General features: G+C 45.3%; 1 long non-coding RNA gene across 1 annotated transcript; it reads right to left on the bottom strand.

Moving 5' to 3' along the window:
- Positions 1-2651: 2651 nt before the first annotated feature.
- On the bottom strand, positions 2652-12894 carry LOC118356259. Its single transcript, XR_004819595.1, has 3 exons — positions 12828-12894; positions 3529-3588; positions 2652-2704 (listed from the first exon to the last, which is right to left on the bottom strand). It is a non-coding gene; the product is annotated as an uncharacterized LOC118356259 (long non-coding RNA).
- Positions 12895-15999: the final 3105 nt, after the last annotated feature.

Raw genomic sequence — 15999 nt, forward strand, 5'->3', positions numbered from 1 at the left:
TTAATCTCAGGAAACAAACTGAGGGTTGCTGGAGTGGTGGGGGGTGGGAGGGATGGGGTGGCTGGGTGATAGACAGTGGGTAGGGTATGTGCTATGGTGAGCGCTGTGAATTGTGCAAGACTGTTGAATCACAGATCTGTACCTCTGAAACAAATAATGCAACATATGTTAAGAAGAAAGAAAAAGAAGAAGATAGCAGGAGGGGAAGAATGAAGGGGAGTAAGTCAGAGGGGGAGATGAACCATGAGAGACGATGGACTCTGAAAAACAACCTGAGGGTTCTAGAGGGGAGGAGGGTAGGGGGATGGGTTAGCCTGGTGATGGGTATTAAAGAGGGCACATTCTGCGTGGAGCACTGGGTGTTATGCACAAACAATGAATCATGGAACACTACATCAAAAACTAATGATGTAATATATGATGATTAATATAACAATAAAAAAAAAAAGATCTTATGGCAAAACCCCTGAGAGCTGGCATGGCAGAGATACAGAGAGAGACAGACAGACATACAGACAGAGATGGGGCAGGGGGGTGGTGCCCAGTCGGTTTGACTGACCACCAAGTGCACCCCAGTAAGAGCACCCTCTGGAGGATGGACACCAGAGAGAATGTTCTACTGGTCACAAACTAACCCCTTGAGGACATAGAACAAGAACAAAGAAAAATCACCATCCTGTTTTTCTTCTGGCTAAGCCTTGGTCTCAGAGCCACTCTAATACTTAGGAGAGATGTGCCCTGTGGTTGGGGACTGTGTGGTGCTTTACAGTGTTCCTTGTTGCATGGAAGTTTTCTTGAGGTTGACAGATGACCTAGTGCCAATCTAACCTGTTCCTGGACCAATTGATACTAACACTGGGGACTTCTTCAGATGGCAAGCATTCAAACAGCTTGTAAGTGCTTGACCTCTGCCACCACTTTTGCGGCTTTGGCTTCCAAGGAGTCGCTTAGCAACAGCCTGTGAGCCACAGCAGAGTGTGTCTAAACAGATGCCAGTCTGATGAGAACATGGAACTCAACAGTCTGTGGGACCAACCCCAAATGAAAGCTTTTAAGGCCTAAGTCTCCCTTCTATCCTATAGTAATGCCTTTTCAGGACAGAAGACATACAGACACAGGCAGAGGAAAACAAGGACCAACTCTGGGAGGAGATGGATCAATAACCAGAGAGTTATCTAGCAAATTCAACCAAACTGTCACTAAGCCCAGGGAACAAATTCCACAATATTTCCTCCCGGAAATCTAAATTGAGAAAAAGAGAAAAGTCCTCTCACCACTCCCGCTCCATCAGATTCCACAGACAGAGATTCCGGGAGGCTGACACGGTAAGAAGACTTACATTCTACTGGCTCTATGCCAGATGTCCCAGGATTTCAGCTGTAGCATACAGGGTGAAATGTGTCCAGCAGTTGACATGTCCTGCCCATACACCAACTGTCAGGGACGAAGTATTTTCTCTACCATTAAAGATCCTTCTAGCTGGCAAGAATCAGATTGACATGGGACAGATGGACAAGAAAAAAATCAAATTTAGTTTCATACTGATGGGGAATACACACAAACACACACAAATTTGCGAAGTTAGGCAATATGAGGCTTATCTGACATCCTGAGTTAAGGGTGGGTAGGGTCTGGGTATACGAAGGAGAGGGTGACCCTCAGCAGGAAGATGAAAGGAGATGTTTGGAAAACAAAAGTTGCCCTGTTGCAGATATGCTTCTTAGGTAAAGCAATATCTCTGTTAATAGCTTGTTCTTGACAGATGTGCAGTTGGTGGGGGGGCAATAAAGAGCTTTTCCTGGATTGATTGAGTTGTGATTGCTTTTAACACAAAACAATGTTCATGCCAAAGATGCCCATCCTCTGGTAGCCTGACCTTAGCCCTACGTCATCAACTTGACTGTGGTGATGGCTTCATGTGTTTCTATACCTCTCGAAATGTATCAAGTTGAAAACTTTAAATATGTGCCGTTGATGGTAGGTCACTCAATAAAATTGTCATAAATACCTTCCAATCTCTTCAGTACAGAAACATCGTTCTTACTACCCATCCACAAATACCCTCATTGTCCAGCTGTTTCCACACAGGGGCCACTTTGTAGCAATTGTTTTCCCATCATTAATGTCTTCTACTATGTTACTGAGTATCCGCACACACTCTGCTACTTAATCTGGAACCCTGCCCCTTTCCAGGAGTGGTGTTGCTTTCATTGCCCTGTTGCAGGAAATGCTGCCTGCATTCAGACCAGGTCACCAGTGGCCCCTCACATGGCCCTGTTGAAGGAGGGGTCAGACCATTGCTCCCAGCCCTCTGCATTCCCACCTCCCTGCATTCCCACTCACCCTGTACAGGGTCATATTTCCATATGTCTCCCTTCTGCTACTCTAGGAATTCCCACAATGGGAAGAGCTGTTTATTAATATCAGTTACCTGAGGGCAGAGCAGGGACTATGGCCCATGGGTATTGGAAGACTCACAGTGACCAGGCTCTCAGGCCTGTGCCCCTATTATTATATCCACTGAGAGGTTGAAGTTTGGCCAGTGGGCAGCAAGGGGCACTGTGGGTCTTTCCCCAGTGTCTGCATGGGGGTGACCTCTATGTAATCTCCCTTAAATCACCCAAACTCCCCAGGGCTGGGTTATAGGTACCTGTGGATGCTGTTGGGAACTCAGAAGGTGTGTCATCTCTGGCTGCTCACAGGTCTGTGGAAGGAACCAGCAGCCGCTTATTCCCTAGTCACTCCAGGGGACAAACTCTGAGACTCACCCACCAGCCCTCTCTGTCTAAAACCTGAGTGCATACCTTAACTCCTTTCAGAGTGGAGCAGAGATCACCAGATCACCAGTAGGGGAAACAAATGTAGAGGAACAACCCCTTCTCCCAGAGGCCACCGGAGGGATGACATATGCCTGAGGCAGCCCAGACCTTGCTGTGGGCTGTCAGCAGGTGTGTATGTGCCATGCTGTGGATGCTTCTCCTTCTTGTGTGCCCCTCTCACTGCACAGGTGAGGACCATATTCAGTGACCTGGGGCAGCCCCCAGGCCTGTGTCAACCTCTTTGGATAAGATACCCAAACAACTTCAACTCTACCCCTGCCCCATCACCTGTGAGTGTCTGTGTTTGCAGGTTCCTTCTCCCAGCCTGAGCTGACTCAGACACCCTCCTTTGCATCCCTGGAAGAATCTGCCAGACTCACATACACTCTGAGAAGTCACATTATTAATGGTAAATAGATATATCTGTATGCCTGTATGCATGCATACTGGCACAAGGAGAAGCCAGGGAGCCCTCCCCAGTATCTTCTAGATTCAACTCAGAGTCAGATACACATCAGGGATGCCAGGTTCCCTGTCATTTTTTGGATCCAAAGATGTTTCGACCAGTTCAGGTATTCTGACATTTCTGGACTCCAGCATGAGGGCAAGGACACTATTGCTGTCACATATGCCAAGACAATGCAATGCTCTGGACCCACAGGGAAGTGAGACAAAATCCCCCTCCACTCTCTGGGTCTGGTGACATTACCTGTCAGGTGGCTCAGGGGTTGACTTCACTTGTCAGATCTTCAACAGATCCTTTGTTTTCCTGGAAACAGATGATGACACATTCTCATCATGTTCGTGTTTTCAAAGGCAAAAAATTTCCCTGCTCAGAAATAAAAATTACTCAAAGGAGGTGTGAGAGGCCAAACGGTGTTGATTCCAGTTCTGGTTCTGGTGGCAGCTCACAGATGTTTCCAGTCTAAGGGCTTCAATCTGGGCTTCCACTTACAAAACCAACATGCAGAGATGAATGGTATTCTATACAGAAGCAATAAGCCATCAACATTTAAAAATAAAACAATGCCATTTATAATTCCATAATAATGAAATTCTTAAGGATATATTTTAGAAAAACTGAAAGTCTTATACACGGAAAACTACAAAACATTGTAAAAGGAATAAAGAAAACTTGAATAAATGACTAGGTCTTCCTCATTTGTGGATCAAAATGCTGAATTTGGCTAAGACAATGATTTTAAATTTTTCAGTTGCTAGCTGTTACCAACAGCTTCTCGCCACAAAACAAAGAAACAAATGGAATATCCCTCACAAATAGAGGCCCAAAAATTCTAAAGAAAATATTAGAAAACAGAATTGAGTTATGTTTAGTATAACAAGAGTATATACCATGACCAAATGGGGTTTATTGTGGGGATGCAAAGTTTTATATTCAGACAGTTTTATATTCAAACAGCAATCAATGGAATCTCCTGTATTAACAGGCTAAAGGAGAAAAGTCCCATGATCTTATCAATCAATATGGAAAAAGCATATGACACAATTCAAAACCTATTCATGATAATAAATGTGAATGATTGAATGAATAGGATAAAAATTCTCAGAGAATGAAAACTAAAGGAGCACACCCTCAGTGTGATAAAGAAAACTATCAAGTCCTGATAGCTAATACACATGAAGATGAATCACTGAGAGCTCTGTCCTCAGGTCGGGACCAAGGCATTCATGTTCAATCTCCACACTACTGTTCTACACAGGACAGGATGCTCCAGACAGAACCATGAGGCAAGAAAATTAATGAGAAGCATGAGACTAAAGAGCAAGAGACATTGTCCCTATTTTCAGGGGTGAGAATGGTCCACCAGAAAAATACAAGGAAAACCACAAATAGGTATATAAATATGAACTTGAGGAATAATTAGTAATTTCAGGAAGGTGTAGTCATATGATATAAGATCAACATAGAAAGATCATTTTTTAAAGATTTTATCTATTCATTATTCATTTGAGAGAGAGAGAGCACAAGCGGAGGGGAAAGGCAGAGGGAGAGGGAGAAGCAGACCCTCCACTAAGCAGGGAGCCCAACGCAGGGCCCGATCCCGGGACCCGGAAATCATGACCTGAGCTGAAGGCAGACGCTTAACCAACTGAGCCACCCAGGCACCCCTAGAAAGATCATTTAAGTGTGTATAGACTAGCAATAAACATGTGAAAACTGAATTAAAATACCATTAAAACCATTCAACAACGAAATTTTTAGGTGCATATTTAACAAAATGTGTACAAGCCATGGTTGCTGAAATCCTGATACATGTAACCAAAGTGGATTAAAACAATGGAGAGGCATGTTCTGTTCATGGATGAGAAGACTCACTATAGTAAAGATGTCATCTCTTCCCAAATTGTATAAAAGTCTAATTCAACCCTTATCACAACAAGACAGAGTGTTATGGATGGAGGGTAGACACATTGGTCAATGGAACCAAACAGAAAACCCAGAAACCGACCTAAGAAAGTATGGACAAGTACTTTTGACAAAGTTGCAAAAGTCTTGCAGAGGAGGGAGGATAGCCTCCTGGGGAAATGGCCACAGAACTAGTGGGTATCCATAGGGGGGAATGAATCTCACCTCAAATTCTCACCTTATGAAAAAATGCAGTAAAAGGATCATAGACATAACTGTAGAACATAAAGCTATATATGTATAGGAGAAAATCTTCAAGATCTAGAGTTTGTATAAACATGGTTAGACAAGACACCAACAGCACAATCTATAAAATAAAAAATGATATTGTACTCCATCAAAATAAATTCATTGTTTTTCCTTTACTTTGTAAATTAGTAAGATGATGAAATTAGTTGACAAATAGATGATTAAAACAAAACTCAATTTATGAGGGAGTAGTTGGAACCCATTGCTTTAATGCACAGGAGTGTTAAATTACTGAAAACGTGTATTTTAAATCCCAGACCGATGGGGGAAGATGATGGGTGCAGTTATCTTCTCTGGGTTGCCAGCAACTTAAGTTTTAATTTAGGTAAATGTTTGCATCTCCCATAAGCCAGGACTCCTTCTGAGAGTGGAACATGCAACAGTATTCATGGGCAGCACTATGGGCCTCACTTTCTAAGAATCACTGACGTGAATATAGATCCAGACCTGGTGAGCTGCAGAAACCAGCTGGACTTTCAGGGCTTAGGGCCTTGGTGAGTGTGTAACCTGTGACCAGCAGGGGGGTGCTGTGGAACTGCCCTGTGGTCCCTCCACAGCTGCTCAATGAGAACCATTCAAGCAAAGAAGCCTGGGCTTGGAGGTTGCACCCTGTGCTCCCTGATGGGGACTCAGCAGCTGTGTCCTCTCTGGCCTGGCAGAGTCCCCTGAGCAGGGACCTGTGGGTGGTCTCAGCAGGTGCTTCCTCCCAGGGCTCTCCCCTGGGCTGAAGCCAACCCCCATCTTCCTCAGTGTGTCTGTGAGCTGAGCCCCAGCACCAGGGCTCAGGGAGGGGCTGGGCAGTCACTGGGTGGACCCCATTTGCATGGACAGCCCCTCCAATGGCAGAGGGTGGGGGAGAGAAGGAGGCCTGGGGCAGCCCAGCCCACTGTGGGGACCAGTGTCTGTGTCACCATGGCCTGGACTCCTGTCTTCCTCATGCTCCTCACTCACAGCAAAGGTAGGGACAGATCTCAGGGAGACAGGGAAGCCCTCCAGCTGGTATCTGGCCCTGTGGCTCAGACCCTGAGAAGCTTTACCCTGGTCTCTACTCTGTCACCCATGAGTGTCTATGTTTGCAGGTTCCCTGTCCTAGCCTGTGCTGACCCAGCCGCCCTCCCTCTCTGTTCCTCCTGGAACAACAGCCAGATTCGCCTGTACCCTGAGCAAGGACATCAGTGTTGGGATACCTGATACAAAACTGATACCAGCAGCAGCCAGGGAGCCCTTCCTCGGTATCCCTTGTAGTACTCCTCAGACTCAGATAAGCACCAGGGCTCCGGGGTCCCCAGCCACTTCTCTGGATCCAAAGATGCCCCAGCCAATGCAGGGCTTCTGCTCATCTTGGGGCTGCAGCCTGAGAAGGAGACCGATTATTACTGTCAGATCTGGCACAGCAGTGCTGGTCACAGGGACACACACAGATGGGGAAGTGGGACAAATAACTCAGCCTGCTCAGGGCCGTGGACGCTGATTCTCTTGCAATTTAAAATAACTTGAATTCATACTGACTGTACTTGGAAGTAACTTCTGGATCACAATATCTTTCCTCCCAGTTTCTTATGCAACCTGTGTGAACTCAGGAGAAAGGAAAACAAACATAAAACCCATGATAATACAGAAACTTTGCCTGGTGGTCCAAGTTGTAATAATCAGAGCCTGTTGAGCTGGCATTTTTGTTTGTTTGTTTGTTTGTCTGTTTGTTTAAACAGCTAACCAACGTTTTTACGTTTCTTGGTCAGAGCCTGAGGACCATCCCAGCAGGGGGACAGTCCTCCACAGCACGGCCTCTTCCATTCCAGGGGTCAGAGCAGAGACCCTCCTTTCCCTCCCAGGCTCCTGTGCTCAGGGCTGGCTGAGGTTCACTGTGTCCAGGGACAAAGCACTAGGATGTGAGATGCTGTGTGAAGATGCAGGTCAAAGAAGAATTTCAGGCACAGCGCTCGCCTGGATCCCTTGCTGGGTACCTGAGCCTTCAGATGTGATGTTGGGGATGGGCGGTTAGGCAAAATTCCCAAAGTCAAGAAAACAAAAAAGATTGAAAACCTTACACATTGGAGGATTTCCATATGTCATGATGAATAAATGCAGTGTGGTTACTTGGACCGGATCCAGCAACAAAGAATGACATCAGAGGGAAAAACTTGTGAGATCTGGATAAAGTCTGCGATCTCCTTAATATCATTGGACCACTATTCAGTTCTTGTTTTCATAAATATGTCATGGTCATGCATGATGTTTTCATTAGAATAATCTGGGTGAAAGGTATATGAGAGATCTCTGTACTACCTTTGCATTTTTTCTGTCACTGTAAAATTATTACAAAATAAAAAGTTCAACACACAAACACATGGGGGAAAAAAAGAATAAAAATATATCCCGTTTTCTCCTCCGTGTTTAAGAGACCAAAGCCCAACATTTATGCTGTACTGGGTCCCAGCACTGCCTATAAAACTTTTCACACCCAATACTTGGTCATGTAATGTATTTTCTTTTTATTCTTCTGTAAAGAACAATGTAAAAATAATATTCAAATTACCTTTTATTTCTATAGCTTAGGAATCATGATAAATCGCCTCCACAGCACGAGCTAAGCAGGAACTCCACCATCCTACCACTGGAGGAAACCATTCAGAGCAGGCACCACCAGGATTCCCAGTTCTGACCAAGAGGAAGTGCTCCCAATCAACCAGGTTCTCTCATTTAAAACTAGAAGTTTCTGGACAAAATACAAACAAGTATAGGAAAACTCCAGAAGGTAGAAGGAAGAAGGAAGACTTCCTACAGACCTCAACAGTTGAGGAAAACACAGCAGTGAGTTCCCTGGATTTCTTCTCTTCTATCACCTCCCCAACATGTAAGACAAGATGCTGCAGGAGCCTCCAACCGAGAATCACCCAGAGGGCCAGAATGGGAAAAAGAAAATAAAATCCTCCAAAACTCCAAAAATGCCAACTCCCATGGCCAGAGGATCTGGATATAAGTTGGCCTGAGCAGAGAAAATATTTCCACAAACCTGCCCATCACCCATCTGCACACACTAATGAATCCCCAAACTGTGCCCTCATGCAAGGCTCACAGCAGTGCTGAGCAGACACCTAGGATCCCTCCCCTCCTGGCAGAAAAGGGCAGTGTCCCATTGCCCACCTTGTGCAGTGTCATTGGTCTCAGTGGAAAGCTGAGCCTCCATCCCATGGGAGCATCAACAAGCCTGGGCAACGCGGGGCCAGTGGGCTACTTTAGCATTCCAGTTCTTCCCACCCATGATTTTGGCAGGTCCCAGTAAGCTCATCTGAAGCCCATCCCTCAGCAGGAAGACTGAATGGGGTGCTATCAGGCAGAGCTGGTCTGGACTCCTATACCCCTGCTGGTGACTGTGGGGCCAGTAAAGAACAGACCCTGGACTCCTACCTGGCATGAACACACTGAAAAAGGGGCTGAAAAGTAGGGGAGCTGGCCCAGCATTTGACCCCTCCCCTCCCTGGTGTCAGTGAGGGCACAGAGCCCATCCTCTGCACCTCCATTCAGGCCTGGGTATCCCTCTCTGGGGTCAGCAGGGCCCAGCTCAGAGCTTATCCCACAACACCACCCACCCCCACATTGGGCTCTGGGAGGTGACTCTCTTGCTACACTTTCTCCAGCAAGGAGTCAGCAGCAAAATTGTGGGAGTGAGCGCTCCACTTTCCCTGGGGCCACTGGGAAACTGACATACAACCCCTGACCTCCTGCTGATCCTCAAGGGGAGGATCACCTGATGATTGAAGGAAGGTAATTGGGTACCCAGCATTACTTGATAAATATCCAAAAATATCCAGGATCCAGTAAAAATGATCACTTGTCTTGTCAAGAACCAGGAAAATCAAACCTTGAGTGAGAAAGGAGAATCAACTACCACCAACACTGGGATCACTCACATGCCGACCTTATGGGACAGATATTTTCAGGCAACAAGCAGAAAATCCATCTGAGGAGCAACTACAAACAGTCTTGGAATAAATGGAAAAGACAGAAATATGCAGTTGAAATGCAAGTCATCAAAACACACCAAACTGAAATTATAGAACTTAAAATACCACAGATGACACTGAAAAAGAAAACTCTCTGGAGAGACTCAAGAGTAGGTAACACCTATTTATTATGTATTTGTTGAAAGCACAAATGGGCTGCATGGCGGCCTAATTCCCACCCCCATGAGTAGTCTCCTGAGGATGTCACCAGGGGGCGCTGTGCACCTGCTCAGAGCTGGCAAGGCCTGAAACCAACTGAAATGATTGCACCTGACTGAGCCTTGCACCCTTGCTCACTGCCTGAGTGAAAGGCGACCGCAGCTGCTTCCTCCCAGGGGACAAACTCAGAGCTCTTAACTTCCCCAGCCCTTCTCTTTGGATTTAAGCTACAAGATGGGCCTAGGAGCCAGAATCAAATGGCACTGTGGGCTCATATTTGCATAATGCCCCACCAAACACACCCTTTACCCCCTGGAGCTCAGGAGGAGATAAAGGACACATCCCAGAGACCAGCACCAGCTGTAAGGCCAGGGGACCTCTGGAAAGTCCACACCATGGCCTGGACTCCACTCCTCCTCCTCCTCCCCCTCCTCACCCACTGCCCAGGTTCATGGAGATTTCAGAGGCCAGCCTTTGGAGGGATCCCTCTGCCTTTATTCTTCATTCCTAACATGGGTCTGTTTTCATTTCAGGGACCAGTTCTGAGGCTGTGGTGACTCAGGAGCCCTCACTCACCGTGTCTCCAGGAGAGACAGTCTCTCTCGCCTGTGCCTCCAGCTATGGAGCGGTCAGCAATTTACACAATCCAGCTTGGTTCCAGCAGAAGCCTGGCCAATCCCCTAGGACATTGATTTATAATGCAGACAATAAGCCTTCCTGGACCGCTGCCCGATTCTCAGGCTCCCTCCTTGGGGGCAAAGCTGTCCTGACCCTCACAGGGGCCCAGCCCGAGGACGAGGCTGAGTACTACTGCTTCCTACAATATGGTGATGGTAAGCACAGTGAGAGACCCAGATGAGGAAGGAAGACATAAACTTTTGTTTCACAGTGTGTGGGTACAAATAAGATCACGTGAGGCTGGCATCCCATGACCAGACACCTGAGCTCTCAGGGCAGCCTAAATGTTGACCATCCTTAGAGTCACAGAGAGGCAGGGTTTGAACTGCTTCCCATTCCTGTTTGAGTCCTAAAGTGCAGTAAATATATGAATGTCTTGGGAGGAACTGGTCCACAAAAAAACAGATTTCAGTTCTTTTGTATTAGGCAAGGATTTTTATGTGCCTGGATCAGAACTAAAACCTGAGCTAAAACACATTTCCTCCAGAAAAAAGGAACAATTCCAATATTCCTTGACAGCCAAGAACAGAGGAAACCCTCACTGAGTATATTTCTAAAGTTTCATGAGCCTGGCTGGCTCAGTCAGAAGAGTGTGGGATGCTTGATTTCAAGGTCTGAGTTTAAGCCCCACGTTAGGTGCAGAGATTATTTAAATAAATAAATAAACCTCCCCAAATTTTTAAAATAATTGACATAAAGTTTATTTTAAATTAGGTTGCATTTTAATGCAACGCAAATATATTCTATACTTCTTTTAAATATTAAAAATTATAAACATTTTGGAAGGATTCTTTTTCCCTAATATTCTGGGATAAATTGCATCCTCCTAAAGAACATATGTTGCAGTTGTAGCCCTCAAGACCTAAGAATGTGACCTGATTTGAAAATAGAGTTTGTCATAGATGCGATTAGTTAAGATGAGGCTATACTGGTGGAAGGTGGCCTCCTAGTCCAGTATGAGGGGTGTGCTTATAATAGGACAGCCACATGGAGACAAGGAGCACACCATGGGAAGCTGGAGGCAGAGTTTGCAGTTTGCAGATGCACCCAGGAAATGCCAAAAATTGCCCTCAGACCACTAGAAGTCAGGGGGAGGCAGGGAAAGATTCCCCTACAGGTTTCAGAGGGTACATGGCCCCACCCTATGGATCTGGAGCTTTTAGCCTCCAGAACTGTGAGACGGTAACTTTTAACTGAAGCACCCCATTTGTGCTACTTTGTTACGGCAGCCCTAGGAACCTAATATATCAAACAGTCAATATCTTTCTGAATTTAAACACTTTCTTCCCAATGGGTTTTTAATTGTTACACAATTGTGATCATAGTTTTGCTGATATTTCATATTTTTGCTCATGTTTTGAGCACTGCTAGTGTCATGGAAGGTTACTACAAGTAATTTATCCTGAGCTTAAAAGTCTATAAATATACAATTACTGCTTAATAGTACCTTAAAACTTGCATTAGAAATATAGGTAGCCATCAGGTGGTTCCAATTGATTACCAGGGCTAAAGACTCTGAAATTGTGAAGTTGTGAAGATTATCTTGATTTTATTAAAATGCATCTGGATCTAGTCGGAGAAGAGTGAGATGCCTACCACCTTCAGTGGGAAACCCTGTGTACAATACTCTGGACATAAAATGCACAAAATGGTAAAACAGAGAGTTCATGTCCTGGAGAGGCTGATTGGGAAACAGAATTGATTAAAACGTGAAAAGCAATGAGTCACCAAAAACAAAGTGTGGCCTTCTTACATGTGTTAGATCCGTTAGTCTCACACTTCAGTGTGCGTATGAATCATCTGGAATCTTGTAAAATTTGGATTCGGATTCCTTTGAGTCTGGAGAGGGGCCTGAGATTCTGCATTTCTAAATCATGGAGAATGGCACAAGAGGGAAGTGATCTGCAGAGAAGAACTGAAGAGAAGTCTCTGACAGAAAGAACTAAAGTCTTTGGATTACAGAAGAACCCTCAGTCCACATATCCCAGGGATAGATGCCCCCTGTTCCGACAGAAGCCCTCCTGCCCTTCCCTCCCCTCTTCTCCTCCACTGTATCATTTCTGGGAGTTTCCCTCCATAATCAGTGCTTCTCACATCCAGCTCTGACCTAGTCTGGGACCTGAACATTCAGAATATCCAGGAAGAAGATGATAATGATTCCAACTGTTCAACAAACCATGGTAGTGGAGCAGTTTCCCTCCCCACAGTGTGACAGCAGGGCGAGTGAGACCAAACCTCATGGCTGATCTGCCCTGGGACCCATGTTCCTCCCCTTGGCTGACTCACTGTTCACTTCCTCACCCTGCTTTGAGAGTGTTCACCTTCTGAGATATTTTGGGAATCAGCACCTGTCTGTGACAGTCCTGTCTCTGCATGCCCTATCTGGTCTCAGTCCACAGCAAATGTTGCTTTGCTTTGCAAAATATTTTCTCAGGCACTTCTGGAATCATGAGAGTGAATACGTTGACAGGTATCCTTGTTGCCACTCACCTGCTCCCTGATGGGTTTTTAGTTTTGAGGATGTTGAGCCTTTCACAGGTGCGCTCATAGTACATACAGCATCCTCGGCTCCTCTGTCCCCATTAACCTCATTGCTCACTCATGTAGTTCTTGGTTGGCCAGGTCTCATAGTAGGAATCCATTACTGAATTGTTCTGTCTGATGGCAACAAGAATCATATGATCCCTAAAAATCAGAGGGCAGAAAAACGTCTTAATTAAAAAAGGGTGGATAAAATTATGGCAAAGAGCAGCAGTCAGAGAAGACTAACACACAGAATGCAGTGGGCATGGCTATGAGGGCCCAGCGTTCCAGGCCCCAGGGCAGATAGTAGCCACTGAGGATGCTGTCAGTCTATACAACCAAAAGATAAAGAATGGATGTACAAGGGACTAGGTATAGCCACCCTAATAAAATAATATATCTTATTGCCCAGGTTATTGATTCAAGCCATTTTTCATGCCTTGAAGGTTTTTTTTTTTTTTAGTTTTTTTAGATTTATTTATTTATTTACTTACTTATATTTGAGAGAGAGAGAAAACACAAGCCAGGTGAGGGGCAGAGGGAGAAGCAGGCACCCCACTGAGCAGGGAACCTGACGCAGAACTTGATCTGGGGACTCCAGGATTATGACCTGAGCCGAAGGCAGATGCTTAATCAACTGAGCCACTCAGGTGCCTGGAAGCTTTTTTTTAAAAAATGATTTTATTTATTAATTTTTTATGAGAGAGAGAGCACATGCAGGAGGAGTGGCAGGCAGAGGGAGAGGGAGAGGCAGACTCCCTGCTGAGCTGGGAGCCCAAGGCTGGGCTCCATCCTAGGACCCTGGGATCATGACATGAGCCAAAGGCAAACGTTTAATCAGCTGAGTCACCCAAGTGCCCAACTTGAAGCTTTTAACTGAAATTTAGGCTGGAACTCTGTGAGGAATTCACCACTTGGCCAACAGACATGCTAATGATTCTCACACTGCTGCCCCAAAGTGATCTCTGGGTCATTTAATGGACCATAGCTTGCAGAAGAGAAACTATCCAGATATTTTGAGTATTGTTGAACACATTTCAAATGACATTCCTAGTCAGGAACCAAAAGCATCACCATGCCCTCCGTTACAGTGGGGATAACTGCATATCCCATCTACTAGAGGTACAGCTTACAGCAAATCTATTGGGTCCATAGAATCACCCAGGGGACATATTCATAACTGTCAGCAGAATCTCCATACTTGTTTATTGGCCTGGTGAAGTAGGCCAAGAAGACTATGGGTATTTGAGAAGGCCAAACAAAGCCTCTGGAACCATGTCTTGTTCCATTTTCTTCAAGATAGAAATTTACAAAATATTATTATTGTGGGAAAATAGCAGAGATTAGGGTTACCCTTAATGATGCATTGGTATGAGTCCCCAACATGCCTGCAATCAATTCATCAATCTGGCTTCTAAACAAAAACTGCCAACAACAATCAAAGCACATTGATCCTGCCAGATGAAGGTGGACTATTATGAACTCAGACAAGTAGTATCCCAACCGAAGCTGCTCTGCTTGATGTGGTATATTTTCTAGAGTACATTAATTAACACTAAATCAGTTAAATGGTATAGAGCCATAAATCTGGTGAATGCACACTTTTCCATACTTATCAGTTGGCATATGGAGTATCAGATGCTCTTCACACTCACATAGAGTGGACAATAGTACATTTAAAGTGTTGCCCAAAAACTGTTTTTACTTTTCCTCATAGACAACGTATCTCCAAGAAAACTGGACCATCCGCATGTTGTACAGAACTTCACAATGATGCCTTATATTGCTGACATTGATTTAACTGAACAAGATGAGCAAGAGGTGGAAGTACATCAAAGTCTTTGGTAAGACACCAAAGTTCCTGAGGATGGGGGACCGACCCTATAAAGAATCAGGTGCCCATCACACCAGTGAGTCCACCAGTCCCCTAGGGATTCCCTAGTCTAGAACATTTTTAGATACTTCTAAATATAAAATAAAGCATTATATCTCACAATTTTCATCCTCAAAAAGGAATCACAACACTTTACGAGGCTTATTCTGGTTCTGGAAGGACATACCCTACAATTGGAGAAATTGCTGTGACCCATTTTCAGCAGACCAAGAAAGAGACTAGGTTTGAAAAATCAGAGACAAATGAGTGTCTTGCATACTCTGTATGAGGCAAACACTTCAGCCATTGGAGCCATATGACCTTGCATTAGTACAGCTGTCTGTCATGAGAAAAAGAGAATAATAAGAAATCAGGTAGAATATTTGGCAAGCACTAATAAGATCATTGCCATGTCATCTGTTATAGACCTGGAGCAATAGGAAACTATAAAATATTCAAATGTAATTTCTGGAATGTTCCTGAGCTCTGGAAGAGACTTCTATGGGATAGTTGACACATTAATGTGCCTAGATATACACAAGAGTAGCTGGGTTTAAGGGGGACCTAAGCTGCGACATCAGCAGCACCCAAGATCCTGGTTCTCCCACTCATCAGACATGGCTGCTGTGTGAATTGGCCTGAAGAAGAAAGAAAGTCAGTGGGGCATTTAAGCCACCATGTCCTCAGATTCCTTCACCAGGTTCCTGTATGGAGAACCCCAGGCCCTGAAAGTCACCTTCTCAGAGAAATACAAAGGGCAGACCTGAGAATTAGAGGAGAGAAGAAGGGAAAGCCAGCAGGAGTGCATCTTTCCATCAACAAAGGATACTGCGGGGGGCGGGGGGGATTGGGAGGCAGACATGGAAGAGGAGGGCTGATCGTGAGTCTTCCAGGTCCAGGGTCCCACTGACATGCAACAGCTCAGTAGCTATGACCTGGCCATGTTGTTGTTGCTGAGAACTCCTGGGAGGGGAGCACATTTGCATGAAAGCCCTGCCCCCGCAGGTGGTAGTAGTTATAATGGGAACTGTGCAGGCTGACTCTGCTGAAGGGTGTTGAGAAGCTCAGCACTGGGGCATCTCCACCATGGTCTGGGCTCTTCTCCTGCTCACACTCTGGCTCACTGCACAGGTCAGGGGGACTTTGGGGGTTGGGGGGTGGGAAAGGCCACACTGCACCCTCATGAACCTGTCCTTCCTCCAGACCTTTGGTCTCTCCCCTGTTTTCAGGAGCCACTTCCCAGGCCATGGTGACTCAGGAAACTTC

This window comes from Zalophus californianus, chromosome 14, assembly GCF_009762305.2.
Source record: "Zalophus californianus isolate mZalCal1 chromosome 14, mZalCal1.pri.v2, whole genome shotgun sequence".
NCBI classification, from domain to species: domain Eukaryota; kingdom Metazoa; phylum Chordata; class Mammalia; order Carnivora; family Otariidae; genus Zalophus; species Zalophus californianus.